At 40.0% G+C, this 21702-nt stretch overlaps 1 long non-coding RNA gene across 1 annotated transcript; it reads left to right on the top strand.

The window, feature by feature from the left end:
* Window positions 1–934: 934 nt before the first annotated feature.
* LOC110077115 (uncharacterized) lies at window positions 935–18455 on the top strand. The gene is made up of 3 exons (XR_013544954.1): window positions 935–12153; window positions 13505–13629; window positions 16264–18455. It is a non-coding gene; the product is annotated as an uncharacterized LOC110077115 (long non-coding RNA).
* Window positions 18456–21702: the final 3247 nt, after the last annotated feature.

Genomic DNA, 21702 nt, shown 5'->3' with positions numbered 1-21702 from the left:
ACAGGGTTTATAGTTCAGTTGCTCAAAAAATATCTTTTTTTAAAGGATACCACTTGAAGTTTACAGTGCTGTAAGAAACACAAAGGAGCCCTTCACCCCCTTGCAATGCAGCAGGGAATGTGAAAAGCCTTTGATCCTGGGTAACCACAGCTTTGCAGGTGAATGCTTGCTTTTATTAGCTTTCCGGCCTGAAATGGTTGGAAGATGCTGCAAAAATGTATACTACTGATGCCTCTTTTCTCCACTCCCTGCTTCTATAAAACTGGGAGCCATCTGGGTGCAAACCTGGGTGCAATGAGCCCTAGGGTGCCTTTAGCCAGTTCCCTTGAAATGTACAGTCTGTCCCATCCTATCACCCAGCAGCGATAGAACATTTGTTCCCTAAAGGCCCGGCATGCTGCCAGCAGCAGGTGTGAGGTTCTCCTCTGGGAAGGAGGCAGCAGGCACACGCATTGATGTGTGCCTGTGACAAGATGTTGCGAATCTGTTCGGGTAGCAACAGAGACAGCATCTGGGACCAGGGCGAGGGAGCAGCTATTTGGTAACCATTCAAAAACCATTGCCGTCTCCTTTGAGAGAAAGAAATTTAAAATCACAACACTGTGTTGGTTGCATGTGGGGAGGAAGAACAGAAGTAAATTGTATGTGTGTGTGTGTGTGTGTGTGTGTGTGTGTGTGTGTGTGTGTGTGTGTGTGTGTGTGTGTGTGTGTGTTGTGGAGTTGTGTGTGTGATACTTTGAGCAATGCCGTTTGCCTAATAAAAGCAAGCCACCGGATGATAAAGCTACCAGAGAGGCTGTGCGTAGCAGCAGAAGCAGTGTGGTTGGGGCTTAATATCACAGAGAATCTCTATAGCTGGATGTCAAGACAAAGCATTAAGCATTTCTCCCATGGAAAAGGCTCTGCCTAGGAAAGAATGGCAATAAAAAGAGTACAGACCTTGGCCGTAATTCTAGACAGCCAAAAAAGGGACAGGAAGAATTACACACAGAACCTGAGGGATACTGAGAGGTCTCCAACCCCCACCTCATAGCAGCCAGTCGCTGAGCAAACCAGTTATAAGTGCAAAAGCAGCTTGCTCCTTCTGTCAAGTGACTGGCTAACACTAAAAGAGTTTAAAAGACTTCTGGCTGCATGAGTGCACAATGGTCTGGGATCATGGGCCTTGGCAACTTAGACCAACATTTGTAAATATGTTTTTATATGTTTTTACGGTATATCCATACGGAATAAATTTGATATGTCCAAGAGCTGTTCAGTTGAACAAATGCTTTCCACACACAGGGTGGGTGTGTCGGGCTCCCAATTCAGCACAATATAAGGCTTATGGTTTCCACCAGACACATACATGCAAACTCATGTCCGTCTGCCTGCCAAGAGACATGGAGGAAGGAAGCCTTCTTGCATATCTTGAGGCTTCCAGGATGACAAGGTGACAAGACACCACTTTTGGGGCTATTAACAGTGCGACTTGAATACCGGTGTACAGGGGTGCCTCGCTTAACGACGATAATCCGTTCCAGGAAAATCGCCGTTAAGCGAAAACATTGTAAAACGAAATTAAAAACCCCATTGAAACACATTGAAACCCGTTCAATGCGTTCCAGTGGGGTAAAAACTCACTGTCCAGCGAAGATCCTCCATACGGCGGCCATTTTCACTGCCTGTATAGCGAGGAATCCATCCCTAAACACAGCGGGGAGCCATTTTAAGCACCCGGCCGCTATTTTGAAACTGCCGATCATCTGTTAAAAAAACCCATCGTTTTGCGAAGAATCGGTTCCCGAAGCAGGGAACTGATCGTCGCAAAGTGAAAAAACCCTATTTAGACCATTGTTTTGCTATCACAATTGCGATCGCAAACAGATCGTCGTACAGCAATTTCGTTGTAATGCGGGGTAATAATTAAGCAAGGCACCACTGTATTCAGTCCTCTTAGGGCTAAATAAGGGTTCCATCAATTTTTCTGTGACACTGATCATCTTTATGGCAGGCAGTCACTTCATTGTCAGTAATAGCTCATACCTGGAGCAAGAGGTGCCTTCCCCCAATTTTGGGGTGCGATACCACCACTGTTCTGATCCACAAACCTCCCACAGTCTTCTCTGTTCTTGGAAATAGTTCTGCCTATTAGATTTAGTCAGTGCAAATAGCAGATAATCTTGGCCCATTCATTTCTAAGGATTCTACTGCTGTTCGCCCATGACACATTTGGTACAGAAAGAGTCTGAGGTTTTGAATCCACTCTGAACACCTTGCATGAGCAAAATAATTGTTTCTAGCTTTTTCAACATTCATCAGTTGCTCGGTTCTAGACTCCACAAATAGGTTGTCGTCGTTGCCTGGGTAGAGTGCATATCAAGATGAGTTCCTGAAGATTTTTAATATACAAATATTATGGGGACACATTTGCTTATGAAAATCATGGGCAGACATCTGCCCAGGATTGTTTTTGTTGCAGCTGTGTAACAGCCCCCTTTCACTTCTTTTTTGTTTTGCCCATGGTGCTTCTTCACTTCCACGTTGTTCCAAGAATATTCAGTGTGGGGCACTGCACATTTTCAGAAGTGCCACATTCACAAGTAATTGTATTCATTGCCTGTAAATGTGTAATTCCATGTCATACACTCTTTCCTTTGGGAATGTGCCCAAATGTATGAAATCTACATTATATGAAATTAAACCATTTCTCTGCTTCCATCTATGATTTGGCCCATTGCCATTGAACTAGGACCATACAGTAATTGCTACATAATAGTTAGGCTGTTTTTCTTTCTTAAAATTTAGCTTTAAAAAAATCCAGACACCCAAAGGGGCTTGATAGGCAGAGGGTTGAGTGATTTACTGACTACTTTAACAGATGACTAGAGTGTCTGTTTAATGTAGCAGCAATAGGACCTTTAAAAACAATCCTGGCTGTAAATCTTGAGGTTCTGGAATGAACATGAGAAAAAGAATTGAACAAAAATATTATCCAAAATGCAAGCGAGGCTCAGTAGGATACTTAGGGAAACATCCAAACTGCACTCATAGCATGATTGAGTTGCACATTCTGTTTTAAACTAAACAAGAGACAGTTATGCACATTATGTTCTGACACTGATATCACGATTAGGTAAACAACTTACCTGTAATGTGCCAAAAATCTGTTCCATTGTCTCTCCATACCCTTCATTTCTATTTGGTTTGACAGCAGGGGAATTTGCCTTTGGGGGGGGGGATTCAAAATAGAAGAAAATTCAGCGATATTCTGTGTAGGTGTAAGGTTCTCATACTTACCTTAGAAATGAGGTTTGTGTGCATGGGTGTCTATTTGTACCTCGTCCTTCGCTGTACTGTAACATCTCTGGTAGTGTCTCAGCCAGGAAAGCTTCAGAGCACTAGAAAGATGTGAGAAGGGAAAAGAAACACAGAAACACACACACATACACACACACACACACACACACACACACACACACACACACACACACACACACACACACATACAGAGAGAGAGATACGGCAGGAGAGGAAGCTGAACACCTTCCATATGCGTTGCCTCCGACGCATTTTTGGTATCACCTGGCAGGACAAAGTTCCAAATAGAGTAGTCCTAGAACGAGCTGGAATTTTCAGCATGTATACATTATTGAAACGGCGCCGTCTACGTTGGCTTGGGCACGTCGTGAGAATGGCTGATGGTCGGATTCCAAAAGATCTCCTGTATGGAGAATTAGAGCAGGGAAGCCGCCCCCGAGGGAGACCACAGTTGCGTTACAGGGACATCTGCAAGCGGGATCTGAAGGCCTTAGGAATGGACCTCAACAGATGGGAAACCTTGACATCTGAGCGTTCAGCCTGGAGGCAGGTGGTGCATCACGGCCTCTCCCAATTTGAAGAGACCCTTGCCCAGCAGGCCGAAGCAAAGAGGCAGTCCCGAAACAAGCAAAACCAGGGAGCTGGACAGGGGACAGATTCTACTTGTCTTAAATGTGGAAGAGATTGTCACTCTCAAATTGGCCTTTTCAGCCACACAAGACACTGTTCCAAGACCTCCATACAGAGCACGTTACCATAGTCTCTCGAACAGCCATTCAGCCTGAATAACAAGACAGAAAAAACAGGTGGTTCTTTCAAAAAGGGAAAAAAAACCTTGGGGAAAATTGGAAGGCAGATTTCAGCACAGCCCTTTTCCTTGCATCTTAGTGAAGATTCAGGGCTGTGCTAGTTGTGTAGCCATTCTTCAAATAACTTAGTACTAGCCACAACATTGAGATACGACTGGCAAAACACAGTGAAATTAGATAAGCTTAAGTACAGTGGGGTCTTGACTTAAGAACAGCTTGAGTTAAGAACATTTTGACTTAAGAACCACTCTCATAGGAAAATATTGACTTGACTTACATACTTAGATTTGAGTTAAGAACTGAAAAAAACCACGTGGGAGGCAGGGAAAGTGCAAAATGTGAACTTTCAGTTAACTGTTGGCCAGTGAAAAGGGTGCCTGTCTGCTTCCTCACTCCTCCCAGCGTTTAGAGAGTGGATTGGGAGCCAGTCTTCAGACTGCCTGGTACTGTACTGCCTGGACTGTATTTTCCCTGCCTTCCCTGAACCTTTCTTGACCTAAGAAAAAAAGAAACAAAATATCCCCCTCTAGTGGTCAAAGGCGGAATAGCAGCTTCCCATTAGTTTCTATGGACGGAAAAGAGCAGATACGGATCAAATGGTTTTCAATGCATTCCTATGGGAAATGCAGATTTGACTTGAGAACATTTTGACTTGAGAACCGCCTTCCAATACGGATTAAGTTCTCAAGTCAAGACCCCACTGTACATAAAATCCTTGCTGGCTTGGCTCAAGGGTCCTTATCTATCAACTCCACCATCATGTTTCTTTTAGTGGTTAACCAGAAACCCCTAGAAAGTCCACAAAGAGGATATAAACACAATACCACATACCCATTATAGTTTCCCAGCAAGTGTCATCCAGATTAGGTTTACTATATCTGATGCTGCTGGTTTAGAGTGGTTCTAAGTAGGCTTCGATCATGTCATCAAATTATCATCAAATTTTGTAGGGGCTTTAGATCTCATTGTTCTCCCCTTGTAACCCTTTTCTTTTTCTCCTCCACCCCTTCCACCTTATTCAATACTTCAGGGAATCTTCTAATGAGAAAAGGATGGCATAGGTGCACTGAGCCTTCTAGCTGTTTGTCAGAGTTGCCTTCTGCCTGGAAATGCTCTTCAAGATGTCAAAGGTTTGAGGGTTTCAACCAGAACATCTCGAGGCAAGTAGCTAACCAGTTATGTGTGTTTTTAAGGCTATGGGGCCAACCTCAGGTAGAAAATGGATGTTAAACATCTACATCGACAGTCAACCTACAAAAAAAATCTAAATTTCAACTATATCTACACACAGAATTAGTCCTGACAAGTGGCTAAAATTTGACTTAGGCATAAATCCAATTGTTAGTCACAACTAAAGTAGATCTATTGAGCCAATGAGACTTTAGTAAGGAAACAAATATGTAAGGGCCATTGATTCAACAGTCTAGTTATCTAGACTGCCCATTACACTTAATTCAAAATTTATTAGTTATCTCTATGACTCTGATTATGCCACAACTGGTGGAGTCTCATTCACTGCCCTAATTTAGGAATATTTCAATCGCAACAGTAGGTTACAGAAGTACTTTGTTCTCATGCAAACATTGCAATTAACTTTGATCCAATATGACTCAGCCTGGAAAAAATTACATTTTGGGATGCAGTTCCTAGAATGCACAGTACAGAGAGCTGCGATGCAAGGAATATCTGGAAGTGCTGTACCAGATGACTGTACCTGATGAGGTTTAAATACTGGTCCTAGTTATGATAGCAGTCTGATCACATGCATGTAACTAAAGGGAATGATAGGTTTCTTTGAGGGGAAAATTGAGTGTTTACCACAATGTTTCTACCTAAAAATGCTTCTGCAGCAACATGGAACTTCTTTAGTGTCCTACCTTGGAAGCAAACGCATAAACTTCTTCAAAACAGGTTCTGAAATTGAGCTTAGAGGGTATTTTTCAGAATAGCCTGAGGTGGGTAGAATGAGAATGACCAGAAGCCACTTGGAATGGATTGCCCAAGAGTGACCCCTGCTGGTTAAAAGAAGCTTCCTTGACTCAAGGCCAAGACCAAGGTGCTGTTTATTTTGCTGCTGTGTGGAACACTGCAGAAGCTTGATTTTTGGCAGTGAACATTGGAAGGCAAGTGGGGATGGGGGGAAGAAACCAGGAAAGAAAGAAAAGAAATTAAATTGTGTAAACAAACAGCAGGAACTACTATCAGTTTATTCACTGCTTGTGTTACAAGCTTTGAAAGTTTTCCCCCCTTTATAAAGTCATTGCAAAGTGAACAAAAACTGGGTTTTTCAAAAGACACTTATACCATTGACAGGCAGATTAACTTTCTGCAAGTTGTGATAGAAAATAAAAATACCTTCACACTGTTAAAAACTGATGGACGTTCCTGTCTTACCTAATATTACCTTGTGGTTCTTAAGAGGAAAAATGCGACTAGTGATTTTAAAAATTTACACACGAGTGAAAACAACCTTAAAAACAAAGGGCTGAACCACTGATCTGTGTGCAGTACCTTCCTGGACAAGGAAGTTATGCCATAAGGAACTGCTATGAGGTGGGTGACTGTACTGAGTTTTGGCAGATGACATTCATTCATTCATTCATTCATTCATTCATTCATTCATTCATTCATTCATTCATTCATTCATTCATTCATATGCTGCCTATCTCCCCACAAGGGACCCAAGGCAGCTCACAACAGTTAAAACTATATACTGATAAACCGTTCTAAAATACCACAGAAAGTATTGTTAACAACAATTAGACATGTATCAATATTAAAATTAAGATCGAAAACAATTTTTAAAACATTTAAAAGCACATTTTAAATTGTCTCAATTTAATAAATATATATTTGTTATTATTTTATAGCTTGCTATTTGTTCTGTGCAATGGAAGACGTTTCCAAAATGTGTTAACTCTCAACTGATGACAAATTATAATGGCTGTACTGTGAGCTCAATGTAGTACTGCCAACATAGATCCTGGTCAGGCTGACGCTACTGCACTGGTCTATTCTTCTGTCTTCCTCATACATTCTCTCAAGAGGAAGCCCCTGTTCTTGGATATGTCTCAATGCCCCAAAGGTGTTAAAGGAACAAGTGGTGCCTCAGAATGAGAAAGTGGCAACCTTGCTTGACATTCGTTTGATAGATCTGTTCTTATAGTTTAAGTGAGAAGCCATTGGAAGACAACTTGAGAAAACAGCTTTAACCTTTTCTTTAACACCTAGTTCTTGGCATTTGTAGAAGGATGGCAAAGTTAAGTTACAAGGACCTACGTACATACAGCCCACATATCAAATTAACTTTGTTAATGTACAAGTGTTGTGACTTTTAAATACACCTGGAAACAATATTAGTTTATTTTCCATGCCTTTCAGTTTATTGAGCTGCTTTATATTGAAACACAAAATAAATGTCTCTAGAGCAATGCAACAATTGAGTTTGCACCCAAAGATTGCTTAAGCAGATGGCGAGCTTGAGCAACCAGTCTTTTCTTTCCCCTAAGAACTATGTCTTACACAGTTAGTGAGACATGAAAATCGAGATTCTTGCTCATATGGCGAGTCTAGAGGTGGGGAGGAACCTCTTTTGTGCATATGCATTACTTTCCATGAGCGCAGAAAGCAATAGTAGAGAGAAAGACTGAGGTGCTTGGAGATGGGTGATTCTATAATGAAGGTAAGGCCTGAATAGGGCAAAATAGAAGTAACCATCCTGGCCAAGAAAAGGAGAAGGATGAGACTAGGAAGTCAGCAAGGAAGAAATAATGCAGGACTCTCAAAGAGCCTCGTAAATCCAGTCTAGGTTTACCTGAGGAACTTCCAGGGCTACTCCTAACTAGGTTTGCCATCAGGATTCCCTTGATTGGAAGAAGTGTTCTAGGACACACCAAAGCTTATGAGAAATAAAAATTTGTTAGCCTTAAAGGTACTACAGGACTGGTGGTTTTCTTGTCCTGCAACAAACTAACATAGCTACTGGCTAGATAACCTTGGCTGGGGCAGTTCTGCCTTGGAGAAGAGATGTTGGCAGTTCACACACTTTACCCTTTTACTGAAATAGATTATTTTCCCAGTCTGGAAATACAATGTGTTTTGGCTTCATTGCTTCAGCAGTATTGCTTTGGGTATCAGGTTCTACATCTGAAGCTACTATATACCAAGAACAGGCTGAAATCCTGTTGTTTTGTTATGCATGCAGAATGTTGGGATTCATGGGTGTCAGCTGGCTCGGTGTGTGCTTAAGGATTCCAGCAGGGACTCATTAACTGTCAAACAGGAATGGCTGAATGGTATCTTCTGCAACAGGATTTCAACCATAGAGTTGCATTCCTTGCCCTTATATTAGGATGGGCAACTACAGTCCTCCAATGGTTCTCAAACTGGGGTCCCCAGATTTTCTTGGACTGCAATTCCCAGAAGCCTTCACCACTTGCTGTGCTGGCTAGAATTTCTGGGATTTACAGTTTAAGAACATCTGAGGACCCCAGTTTGAGAACCACTGCTCTAGATATTATTGTAGTGCAACTCCCATCATTCCTTCCCACTGGTGACACTGACTAGGGCTGATAGGATTTGCAGTCCAGCAACATCTGGAGGGGCTCAAGTTGGCCACTCCTACCTGTAATTAAATTATTTATCTAAAACAATTTGAACATGCATTGAAATAATTATAATCATAGAACATCTGTCTTTCAGATACAATTTTTTAAACCATTACAATCCACTCATTTTTCATCAGACTTTTCTGAAACTGATCCAGGCTATATCCCTGTGATGCCAAATTTCCTACTGTTAGGACAAGTTGTTTTGATCTTACAATGAAGAGAATTTTCAGACTTCATAATACCAGTGCTAAAAATCAATTTAACAGCATATATGACTTCATTATAGACAGATTTCTTTAAGTGAATCAAGTTCTCACTGTTACATGACTATGTGTTTCTGTGATTAATAAACATTTCACAATTTAGGATAGGTGTTACCTCCTCTCTTCAGTATTTTGGCAACCAAACTCTTAAGTAATTGAAGGCTAATTTGTTGAAAAGTCGTACAGTTCTTACAAACACAGACATGCACACAGACTTATCTTTCCCTACTTTAATTATTATTGAATAAGGATATGGTTGTACCTATAAATCATTTCTAAAAGGACAAAGGCAAGCCAAAGCAAATGGCTATGCCATCTGTTTGTGATAAAGTACATAAGAATGCATCCATCCACTGTTAGAAGCTGACCCTGGATATTACTGAGGAGATCAAACTTCCATCTACCAATTCCATTGAGTGTGAGATCAGTTCAGCACATTACAAAGCATCTTGCAGGTTACACTTTTTGAGTTCAGATGTCTTAAACCCATACAAAAATAATACATTGAATCAGGCAGAATAATAGATCATTAACAATACTATGAGAAGCAGGTCATTGTATAAATGGGGATTTGGTGAGTCAACTCCTCCAAAAGTTCGATTTGGTCAAATGGACTTACTCTAACAGTGACTTGCTTTAGCATAGTAAGCTGCAGTTAGAGTAGGCCCATTTGAGTCAATGGAACTCATGGAGAAATTGATTTATTAAATTCCCATTGTGTGATTTACTACACTAAGCAGCAGGATTTTTGCCTGTGCATATCTATTTCCCCATCCAATGGCGAAAGGTGCATCTTACTTCTGTCTGGCTCAACGCATGAACTTCCCTTCTCTCTAAGTCTCTTTGTGTACATGAATAGTCTCCCACTCCAATCTCTTTAAGTCTCTTGTGGTTAAAAAATCATCCCACCTTTCTTCTAATGAATTCAAGGTGGCAATGTACATAGGTCTCCACCCACAAACTATTTTCTGCAACAATAATGTCACAGAACTTGGGTGAAGAGAGGTTGCTTGGCCAGTGGTCACCCAGTGAGGTTTTGTGACTCATTGAGAACAAGAGTTTGGGTCTCCCAGTCTGACACCTTAAATAATTGTACCATACCACACAGCTCTCTTTCTTAGAATTCCAAATACATTCTAGAACCCTTCGTCCAATTGAAGAACTCTTTAGTTGCTCATTAGTGACTTGCTGACAGTGCAACATCCAGACAGTCATATTTTTGCCCACACACTTATCATAATTATATAGATGTCTTTCTCTTGTATTCATTTGTCGATTCTGTAACACTTTACTTAAGAAACTGATGGTGGCCCCTATCCTTGAAAATATTTGAGAAAGACAGCATTGGTACAGACAGTGGGGGTCTGTGGAATGTTATCAAACAGTGACAGGTTATAGATAAGATTGGATTTCAGCATAAGGAGTTAAACTGTACAGTTCCTTTTGTTGTCTGGACAAGACTGTAGCACATCTGATGTGGGAGAGAGGGACATGCCATCTGTGTGCTACCTAGCTTCATGGACCCTCAGCCCAGCTGGATTCAGTTCACCCCATTCTGTGATGGGATTTGTGTATTTCCTTTTGTTACATTGTATCATGCTACTTCTCTGTGAAGTGCCCATATGATGCACATCAGTGACTTGGTATATAGCAATCTATTGTTATTTCAACAGATCAAAGTTTACCAAACTAGTAGAATCAGTTATTGGGTTAGATATCTAGCTGTGGAGACAGAAGTCGGGAGTTTGATTCTCTAATGTGCTTCCTAGTAGAATAGTCAGCCAATGTAGCCTTAGCAGAACTGCACAGTCCAAGAATACCCCAGAAGAGGGGAATGGTAAACTCTTCTGAGTACTCTGTACCTAGAAGACCTTGAAAATGGTTGTCATAAGTTGAAATTGATGTTATGGCATGCTGCTGCTGTTGTTGTCCCTCCTCCTACTCCTGTTGTTGTTATTGGAATCAGTTATGAACTGTGTTTGTTTCCTGTTTGTTTCCTCTGGTTTTAGAAGAAATGTCTAACTTTTGTTTTCAACAACATGATTAGTTTGTTGGTCAAAAATGTGAGTGGTTTCTTAAAAGCAAAAGGAGCTGACATAATACATTAGCATGTAGGCAGAAAAGCTGTTTCTGTAAAGAGTTTCCTCCTTATTTTTGTTTTCTCTTTTTACACAACCACTTACTGTAATTCATTAAGAAAAAGAAATTTGAGAGAGTGTAATTAAGTGGGAAAAAACATATTATTGATCTAGGTTTCCATTATTCCATTATGTTGCCATCACAGGTGACAAATGTCTCTTTGATGCAATTGTTGTGATTAAAATCTCACAGAAATACACAATCCCTTTTTCTGTCTTACTTTAACAGTCTCCAAAAAGTTTAGGATACAAAACAAAGCAAGAGCTAATGGCCATTAACAGAAACATGTGCCACTCAATTCCAACTGTGCAATCCTATGGATGTCTACTCAGATTTAAGTGACCCTAAATTCAATAGGCCTTACTCTCAGGTAGATGGGCTTATGTTTTTGCTCTAAATGCCTTTAAAAATAATTATTAGAGCTGAGAATGGTACTCTCTTGAAAAGAAGAAACCTAGCATGTATATTGCGTATTATAAGGCAGATAAGAGCACTCTCATGGAACATGTCACATTTACTGTTTCAAATATTTATTATGTTCTGCTTTTCAAGAAGAGTTTAGAAGGGGGTGGGTATAACAATGGGGTTGGGACTGGGAAAATTAAAACTATTCTAATACTGATTCAGGAAGAGTATAATAAAACGGTTGGAAACTGTAACAGCCTTTTGGAAACATTGATCTAAAGGCCAATGAAAACGGCATGGTACTGTAGCTGAAACTAGGATAATTTATCTTTAAGCAACCCGATTTATCTTTAAAACTTCACAACATCATACTTGGTAGTACATGTGTTGATATTCCTTAGAGATATCTTCAAAGCCTAATGGAAACTCAGGGTTGTTTCACTTGTTGCAGGTGTGATAGGTATATCATTGGAAGCAGTTTTTAACAGATCTGAGCCCTACAGCCATTTTGTGTGTGTGTGTAAAAATACCTTATGGCAACTGCCTACATTCCTTTTTTGAGCACTGCAGTGGACAAATGGAAAGAGAGGATCTGCTGACAGAGATGGCAATATATTTTCTCCTCTGGTAAGGAACAGCTGAAAGCTAAGGATCTCAGATAAAACTACAGAACAGAAGGGAGGTTGTATAAACACTATCTTCATAATGTAGGGAAGTCTTGCTGATGAATATTCTGAAGAAAAAACTGGAAAAGCAGAATTTGACTTTGTCATTATATTTCACCAAATCTCGTACCAAAATACACAAGGGGGTTGGTTCCCTATGCAGCCAAAAAGAATGTAATATGTGTAGACCAAATATCATGAATATACTTGTACAGTACCCATGAAAACCCAAGAGGTACTGTCATTTCTATCATCCTTGTCTTTAAAACTGCTGTTTCATAACTAGTCATAAAATTTACACACAAAGTAATTATATTGAGATTACATTTTAACTACACAGTCATTTTCTACTATAAAGTAAGCAGCCTTAAATTCAGCAGCTGGCATTTTGTTCATGCCAAATACAGGATTTTAACAGATTATGACTTTTTTTGTTTGCTTTATTTAGAGCAAGAGATGCTTATTACACGATGGCCTACAAGCTGCAAATGTCTGTATTCTAAAAGCACTTTTGTGGAATGATGCGTTCATATTAGAACAACAACAAAACAGGCTTTTGGTTGTTGTCGGTTTTTCGGGCTCTTTGGCCGTGTTCTGAAGGCTGTTCTTCCTAATGCAAAACATTAGGAAGAACAACCTTCAGAACACAGCCAAAGAGCTCGAAAAACCCACAACAACCATTAGATCCTGGCCGTGAAAGCCTTCACGAATATAAAAAAGGCTTTGATGTTTTATTCCTTGCAGGCTGATAGTAATACAGAATTGCATGCCATCGAGTTAATTTATAAAACCCTGCTCAGGGATTTCCAGGTATAAAGTACTCAGGAATGCTTTACCATTCCCTTCTTCTGGGTGTGGTCTTGGATTGACTCTTTTCCTACAAGGCCCAGTGGTGAACTGAAGTTCCAGTCTCTGGTGCTGCAACACAATGAGCGATCCAGCTGGCTTAATAATATGCCATCAATTTGATTCTCGGTTATGGCAACACTTTCCTGGATTTTCCAGGTATGGCACATTCAGAAGTGGTTTATCAGTCCCTTCTTCTGGAGGTGCTCCAGGACTATGTAGCTTACCCAAGACTTCACAGATTGGCTTTTCTCCACAGCCAGGAACCCAAGTTGCTGAGCAATATAGCCAGCTATTGAGGCTGATGCGGAGAGCTTTCTTACTTAACATAAATAATGGTTCAATAAATATGAACCTGAGATTGCCACTGACAATAGACCTCTTCAGATGAGATATACCTAGTTAGGTTTAACACAAAAGAGGGGAGCTCTTAGCCTGACCCATTTATCATCACTTTCCACAAACAGAAAAAGAGGTCTGAAGAGCAGAGGAGCCTGTTTAGCTAAAGCACCTGGATTTTCCATGGGGGGGAGAGTGATGAGGAAGAAGGCTGGGACAGGTGCTCCCTTCTTTCAATGATGAATCCAGTCAGGTAAGTCACATCTGAATAAGTCTAATAATCGTCTTTAATAGTCTTTAAAATCCAACTAAAAACATGGTTCTTCACTCAGGCCTTCCCTCCAGTCAACTCTTGATTTTCTTCTTCTTATTTTTTCTATTTATATTATAGTTGTTTTGTATTATTTCTGCACTTGCTGTGTTTATTGTTTAATTTTTATGTTGGAAGCCACCTAGAGTGGTCCATTGGTCCAGACAGGCGGGGTACAAATCAAATAAATAAATAATAATAATAATAATGATTGTTGCTTAAGCAGGCACAAAACTTAGCAATGAGTGGTAGAGAGCTTGTTACGTAATTCCCTGCTCCCAATTCCTCTGCTTGCTTGTTCCTTCATCCTCTGTCTTCTGAAGTGATTTTTTTTCAAAACTGAGCTTGAAGGTTTTTTTCTAGAAGAAAATGGCTCAAACTGGTGTTCAGTAGATAGAAATTACTATCTACATCTGAACTTATGTATCTTACTAGTAAGAACCTCACCCCATTTCCTTTAGAAATGACTGAAGTTGATCTGTGTTTGTGAGATTCATATGTTCCACCACCATTGGTAGTTCAGTCCTGTTGGTCCTTTCCCTTAGATGCAGTTGTCAAAGCCTGAGTATTAACTTCAAGTCAGTAATGAAGATAGATAAAATAATACTCTGTACAGGTAAGATGGAGTTCTTGGTGACCAAGAGCAGGACAAGCCATGGTCCCCATCTTGAAGAAGGAGGATTATTTCTGGACTCAGCTTTGCTTCTAATGGGTTTGGGGCTCCCACAAAAAATACTAAGCTCCCTTTCCCCTACACATCAAATTCAACAAATTTTGGATGCTAAGCAGAATTAGTCTTGGTTATTATGTTGATGATACCTTACCATGTAGCACATCAGGGATTTTCAGGCAGGGCTAGGAAAGAATCCTGCTTGAAACCCGGAAAGCTACTGTCAGAGTTGATAATGCTGGACTAAACTAATCAATGATCTGAGCCAGTATAAGACAGCTTTCCATACTCTGATGTTCTTCTCCACATTAGCCGGTGTACCTGTCATTTGAAATAATGCAAACACCAGAACAATTAAAGGTAACTTTTGGACAGGTGATGAAAAAACTAGATTCATAGTGCTAAGATAATTAAAAAAGAAAACTAGTGAAAAGGGAATTCAACATACTAATAATTTTTCCAAGATATTGTGAACTGACCAACAAAATTATGAGTTGTACTTCAATTCATAGTTATCAAACAGATCCTTACTATCTGCCATTAAAGAAATATGGAGTTCCAAATGGCGTCTTCTTCATTTTTTGGGAATAGAACAGCCTTCCCGTAAATGCTGGAATGAATGGTATAAAGCAAATATTACATGTGAGGTGCTATTCAATACCAATGCAGGTCTAAAAATTCTTTCAGGACTTTCAGGATTGTGTAGAAGTCATGCATTTGTACACTTTTTGAACCCTGCTCTTTGGATATGCCGTTATTGTTGCTTGATATAGTGTATCATTGTATTTTAGTTGTAATCAGAATCAATTGAGAAACCATGCCTAGCAGTTCCAGAAATACTGTACTGCTTTTTATAGATAAAAATAATTAAAATTTGTACATTTTTAAAAGTACAACTTTATTAACATTTGGTGGGATCTGCAGAATCTAGGTAAAGGTCCACATTTTAAAAATTACAGCTTTATTAACATTTGGTGGGATCTGCAGAATCTTGGTAAAGGTCCACACACAGCTCTTGATTCCTCATATGTTGTCCCACCTGAATTAGCATGTTACATGATTTGTAGCTTCCTAGCAGCATTGAAATCACCCTTGCGGATGTGAGGGCGATCTGGCTGCGACATCTGTCACCCCATTGATCGCCAGGGTTGATTCGGCTGATCTGGCTGGCTAGGCGGGTGTCCCCTTCCTCCCTCACCGCTCCATGTGCGTCCCTCCCGAAGCTGCGCGCTCGGTGGAAGAGGACGACCATCCCAGATAGAAGGAGTGTACCGTTCTTCGGTCAAGGGTATACGATAGCTGCGCTCCCCTGCTAGAACCTCCAAATCACCCTTGCTTGATCCAACAGCTTTGTCTGTGCATGTGTGGAATATATACTGTGATGTGTGTGATGCATATATAGCGTTACCTCAGTGTCAGGAATTGCTGTGAGTACCAAACAGTGTGAAAAGATAATATCTCTTTGTTAGTATCTGTTGATTTGCAGCCTCCACTGAAATGGAAGCTACTCATGAGAGAGTACCATGCATCAGTACAGTAATAATCTGGGATCCTGAAGTTACAAGCTGGATTTATTCCAGTCTCTTTCCCAGATTTTGTTTTATTTTGTTCCCTCCTTTACTCCCTCCTCTTTCACCTTTCAACACTCCTGATCCCAGTGTGCTTTTAAACCTAGACCCACACTGTACATTGCCATGTGGAACTGCATTGCTTTCCACAAAAGGATCCCATGCACAGTTGGGTTGTCATTTTTATTTTTACTTTTATTTTAAGCTGCTACTGCATACAAATGGTGGAAACAGAAATAGGAGGGATGTTTTCCTTATTACGCTCCGTGTTGTCCCATTTCCTTTTCCTCAGAAAGCGTACAGTCCTGATTAATGGACAATTTTCTGGCTTCCTTTCAGTGTCTGGCTTCAGAACATTTGCTATTTGATATCCGAGATACGTACAACATGTTCACAGTGAATTCTCCAACTGAAAACAGCAGAGTTCAAACCAAGTCAATTAATTCACAGAGTGAATGGATTCAAGCCCAGAATCTCATGCCTCGTCAAGGCCTCTTTGATGCGACTGCCAACAGATATCTGTTTATAAATGCAGTAAATGTAACTATTTGATACTTATAGCTCTTACAGTCTTATGTGATTCTGCCACACACACCCTTGTTATGGCTGATCTCTGATAATTGAGTTACATTTTGCAGACATTTCTAGCATTTCTCTCTCTCTCTCTCTCTCTCTCTGAAGTCTGCTCTCCCCCCACTCTCTCTGAAACTATAACTCAGCTAGTATCGTCAATGGTTTCGTATTTCCTCCCCCTTTATCCACTCTCGTTGCCGTGGATATTCTGCTGAAGTCAGGCATAATAAAGCCCTATCCAATATCTGTGCACCCAGGCAGTCTCCTTCTTGAACCTGTTTTTGTTGCTTTGGAATCTGAGAGAGTTTGCCTTATCAGGGAAACCAGAACCATTTAGGCACACGACCTTGATGAAAACTACCAGAGTAAATGCTCACAAATGCTCATAGAGATATTCATTTACACAGCAGACATTTATTCAATTTATAGTCCACCGAAAAGTTGCCACCAAAATTCAGCCGCTTCTTTTATAGATGTTGTATTTTAAACAGGACAGTAATTCTTAAAACCTTTTACTGGTAGCTGTTTTAAATCAAGTGTGTGTATGTGTGCATGCGCGCGCATGTGTTGCTGTGGAGACGTAAGACCTGTTTAGATGTTCATGTTAGGGAATAATCACAATGTTTCTGTGGGAGTGCTTTAATCCCATCTGGGGTTGGCGATGTCCTTAATCTTCCATAGGTGTAATTTATGCAACAGGATTTTGGCCACTAGCTAGAGAATCCTTGGACTCATGGTTCCAAAAAGTAACTTTTCCAAGTTCCAAATCCAATGGATTACAATTAACTCTTGTTAGGTTGGAATCTCAGCTGTAGAAGATAGCTGATAAGGGAGATAACACTCACTCGTTGCCTGTGATTAAGTGATAAAGGATGTCTTATCTACACTAGCTCTTCTTAAGACTGCCTAATGGAAGCCATGGCTCATAAACAGGATGCAATCCCAGTCATGCTCTAGATTGTACCATGGCTACAGTGGAAGTCCCAGAATCCCTGTACCAAGTGAAAGAATTTGCTTTGAGGAAATAAAGCTTAATTACATTATCGTAAGGATGATTATACAGCTTTGAACTGCACTATTTCCTGTTTATAGTACTCATGGCCTTGATCTATGCAACATTTGCTGTTTACAAATAATTACTTATTTTTATTTTTATTTTTTTTTCACAGTTAACTGGAGCATTTTAGCACAGCTGAATTGCTGTGAGCTTTAGTGGAACAAATCTATTAGCGGTATGGCTTGAAACAATACACAAAAGAGCCCTGTGTGTGGTCTGCTCAACATGGTTTTCACTTCCTTATGTTAAACAATAAATCTCTGAGTCAGCTAGAACTTGGGAGCTTAGCATCCACGGAGAGCTGCATTTTATCTTTTATTCATTGGCAGGAGCATAGCTGTAGGAGGTATTCAAATCACACTTTTATTTAAACAAACACAGCTGGATCACATCCTCTTAATATAGCAATTCTCTAATGAAAAATAACAACATAGTAGTTATCTCTTTTCTTTTGTGCAGCTCTCAATTTGTATAAATTAGGCAGGCTTCAATCCTGTACAAAAATTGGCATGTTTTCATGACCAGCACTCATAGCCACTAACTGCAAAATTATAATGGTGGTGCAATTATAGCGAGGCATGTGAAATACACACCCTTTCGCTGTTGTACAAGGTTGTACAATTAAATTGTAATAACAACCTTTTCCGGAAGACGTCTTTGTCAGACAGCTCATTGCATTTATTTAACACTGAGTTCCCCATTTATATGCTACTATGGTTTAGCAATTAACAACATGCATGAGGTAATCCAGTGCTACAAATCTGGAGTTCCCCTGGCTGAAAGACTTTAACACGCAACATTTCCATGCTAGGGATAAGAAAAATCTGTCAGGTTTCATTTCCATTGTGTTGCTCAGAACCCCATCAGAGCTCTCATTGCATCCAACCTCTGTGTCATCCTGCAAGTCTTCCCTTCTGACCTGCATGGAAATTATTATGTATTTTAGTAGCGCCATTTCATTTTTCTTGAGATATTTTCCTCCGCACATTTTCCCCATTGATTAAAGCATTCTTATGTGCACTTCTCATTCGTACCAATTTTTATGTGTGCATATTTATGTATATCTAAATTTGAAAAGGAAAAAGGAACAAAAATATGCCATATAGAATACTGTATGCGTAATTGAAGGGTTAGATCCAACAAGCTCACTCCAGGTCCTTTTGTCTTTAAACTAAGTTGGCTGGAGTCAAGTATGACAAAAGTACTTATGCTAGACTCAAACTAGGCAAGAGAACAGTTTCATATATTATTCCTCCAATGAGGAATAGCTTTTAGTCTGTTCATTCAGACTAAGCAAATATAGGGCAAGACATCTAGGACCTGAAGTCTAAAACATCTGAAGAGCCAGAGCTTGATAATAACTGCTTTTTATAAAAGGAAAGCATCAGAGGATACTTACAGTGGTTTAGGTATCTGGCTGTGGAGCCAGAGGTTGGGAGTTCACTTCCCCACTGTGTCTCCTTGATAGGGGCTACACTCGATGATCCATATGGTCCCTTCCAGTCCTGCAGTTCTATGATTACGATGATTAGTATGGTTCTAGTTTCTGCTTAATTTCAAATTAACAAGTAGTGCTCACGGGAAGTGAAGAAACTTCTAAAATAAGATAGTAGAAATGGCCATGCCTCTTGATTTCCGAAGAGGAATTGCACCCAATGATGCTTCATTTGTCAGAAATTCCAATTAAAAAGTTGTGAAAGAATTTGTGTCCAAATGCAAATGATATCTCAGTCATTTCTGCCAGCTAAATGAATGGTGTCACTGTGGAAAGACTAGCCAGTGAGAGTTCAGGCAGCAAACATTAACAGTGTTGTTGTTTATATTCGCAAAGGCTTTCACGGCCAGGATCTAATGGTTGTGGGTTTTTCAGGCTCTTTGGCCGTGTTCTGAAGGTTGTTCTTCCTAACGTTTCGCCAGTCTCTGTTGTCGGCATCTTCAGAGATTCTGAAGATGCCGGCCACAGAGACTGGTGAAACGTTAGGAAGAACAACCTTCAGAACATGGCCAAAGAGCCCGAAAAACCCACAACAACCAGTGTTGTTGTTGTTGTTGTTTTCGTTTTGATGTTGGTTATCAATTAGGTGCTGATAGCAAAGCTTGAAAAGTTTCTTTTATGGATGTCAGCTAGGCCACTGGACATGCTGACTGGGGGATTTTGGGAGTCAAAGTTCACAAAAGTAACTTGTTCAAGCTCTGATCCGGGGGGAGATACCCCATTCAGGACAGCCAGACTCATAACAAACACTCATGAAAATGATGAAAATGATAACCTGCCTCTTTTAAAACCTGCCCTGGTGAAGACACCTAGTTATGCAGAAACTGGATGAAAGTTGCCTACAATAATATATCATTTTAACTACCTAGTCATTTTTATTGGGTAAGTGTTGCCTTCTGAACATCTAGCCTTGGACTGTCACTTTTTCTGCAGTCTGCCATGTTTACTTCCATGGAGCAGCCATTTCTACTCTGCATTGCCTATAAAGAAGCATGGTGTCCAGAAATGGACAGAGATGGTTACAGCCACGACTGATTCTGGGAAGAGTCTGAACTTAGTAAACTGGTTAGAGAAGGCTGGCAGTCTCAGTCTGTCCCAGGCGTTCCCTGTTAAGAGACAGGAATGGCACCATGCGGAAGATATTTGGCAAAGAAGGCAACTCTTCCAGCAATTGTCCACCCACGACTAATGGCACAAAAACAAATAAAGTAACCTTGGCATTGACCTTGAGGAATGAAGCCCAGTCAAAATAATTTCCTTAATATGACAAGTAATAAGTCTGGGCACAGTGACAACTTGTAGATTTTTGTCCATCTTATTTGGAAACAACATTCATGTCTGCCAGTAGAGCCTGTCAGTAAGATCTGCGTCTAACATTACTGTGCTTTACTCCACCAGCATACAAACAAAGGGGAAATGATTCAACCACAGAGAGATACCCCCCAAAATTTCATGTTTACACATTCTTTTGGTTTAATTATTTCACAGTTTATTATGTTCTACAGCATACTAAAATTTGCTTCACAATTTTAGTTACTTTCAGATTTATCCTGCGAGGCACAATATTATGATTGTACAGCTAAGTACTAAAACTGAGAATTAAGGTCAATGCTCACACTTAAGAGAACAGGGCAGACATGGGACTTGAAATCCAGATCTCCATCATCCAAATTTAACTCTTTGATGGGCTTGATTAAGAGCTTTTGATGGACTTACTACTTTTGGAAGATTTATTTAAGAAATAACTATACAGCACTGCTGTATATCTTCTGTAAAGAGGAAAGACTCTATATGCATGAAGAGTAGCTGGAACTAAGAAATTTGCAAGGAACTGGAAAAAGCCTACAGCATGTGGGAAAATCAGGTCAGATATTATGGTTGGTCCAGAATAATATTATGAGTAGATGCACGCATATAAGAATGGGGATTGGGCCATTGTATAACTTATATTGTGCAATAACTGCTGGATAACTCAATTGTTTCGGTATCTGGCTGTGGAGCAAGAGGTTGGGAGTTTGATTCCCCACTGTGCTTCCTTGACAGAGGGTGGACTCAATTATACATTTGACCCCTCAGCTCTGCAGTTCTAAGATATAATCTACTTCATGGTGAAATCAAGATGCCCAGTGTGAGTTTGAGTTAAACCAATCAAAGTAAAATATATCATAGAAATTCATTTGTCATGTTACTTGCTAAGCATATATGTAGTTTTGTAGGTAGTTTAAAATTCTGAAAAAGGTAGATTGTCAGGAATCTTATGTGACACAATTCACAGACTGTCAGATGATGCAAGAAGTTACAGACAAAGTCAGTTAGTAACAGACAAAGTCATGTATAAACATACAGTAGGTGATGTCTGATTTACAGAGTTTGTAGGTACAGAAAAAAAAACATATCTTTGGTTTTGTAGTTAGATATTTAGGAATAAATATTTACTAGATTTTAAAGCTAAATATTGGGAAATACAATTATTTAAAAATCGACAGACACTTGATATATAGGACGTCAGGATTTTTCTAAGGACTGCCCAAGTATAGATTACCATGACATTCTTGAGAAAGTCACTCTGTGTTTATGTGAGGCGAGCCAACCACCAGACACACCAGTGGCTTTTAAATTTACTGGCAGGCCTATTTTGTCTTGGCTGATCTGC

Source organism: Pogona vitticeps, chromosome 4 (assembly GCF_051106095.1).
Source record: "Pogona vitticeps strain Pit_001003342236 chromosome 4, PviZW2.1, whole genome shotgun sequence".
NCBI classification, from domain to species: domain Eukaryota; kingdom Metazoa; phylum Chordata; class Lepidosauria; order Squamata; family Agamidae; genus Pogona; species Pogona vitticeps.
Note: the sequence above shows the minus strand (reverse complement) of the source record. Positions and strands in the feature narration are given on the sequence as shown.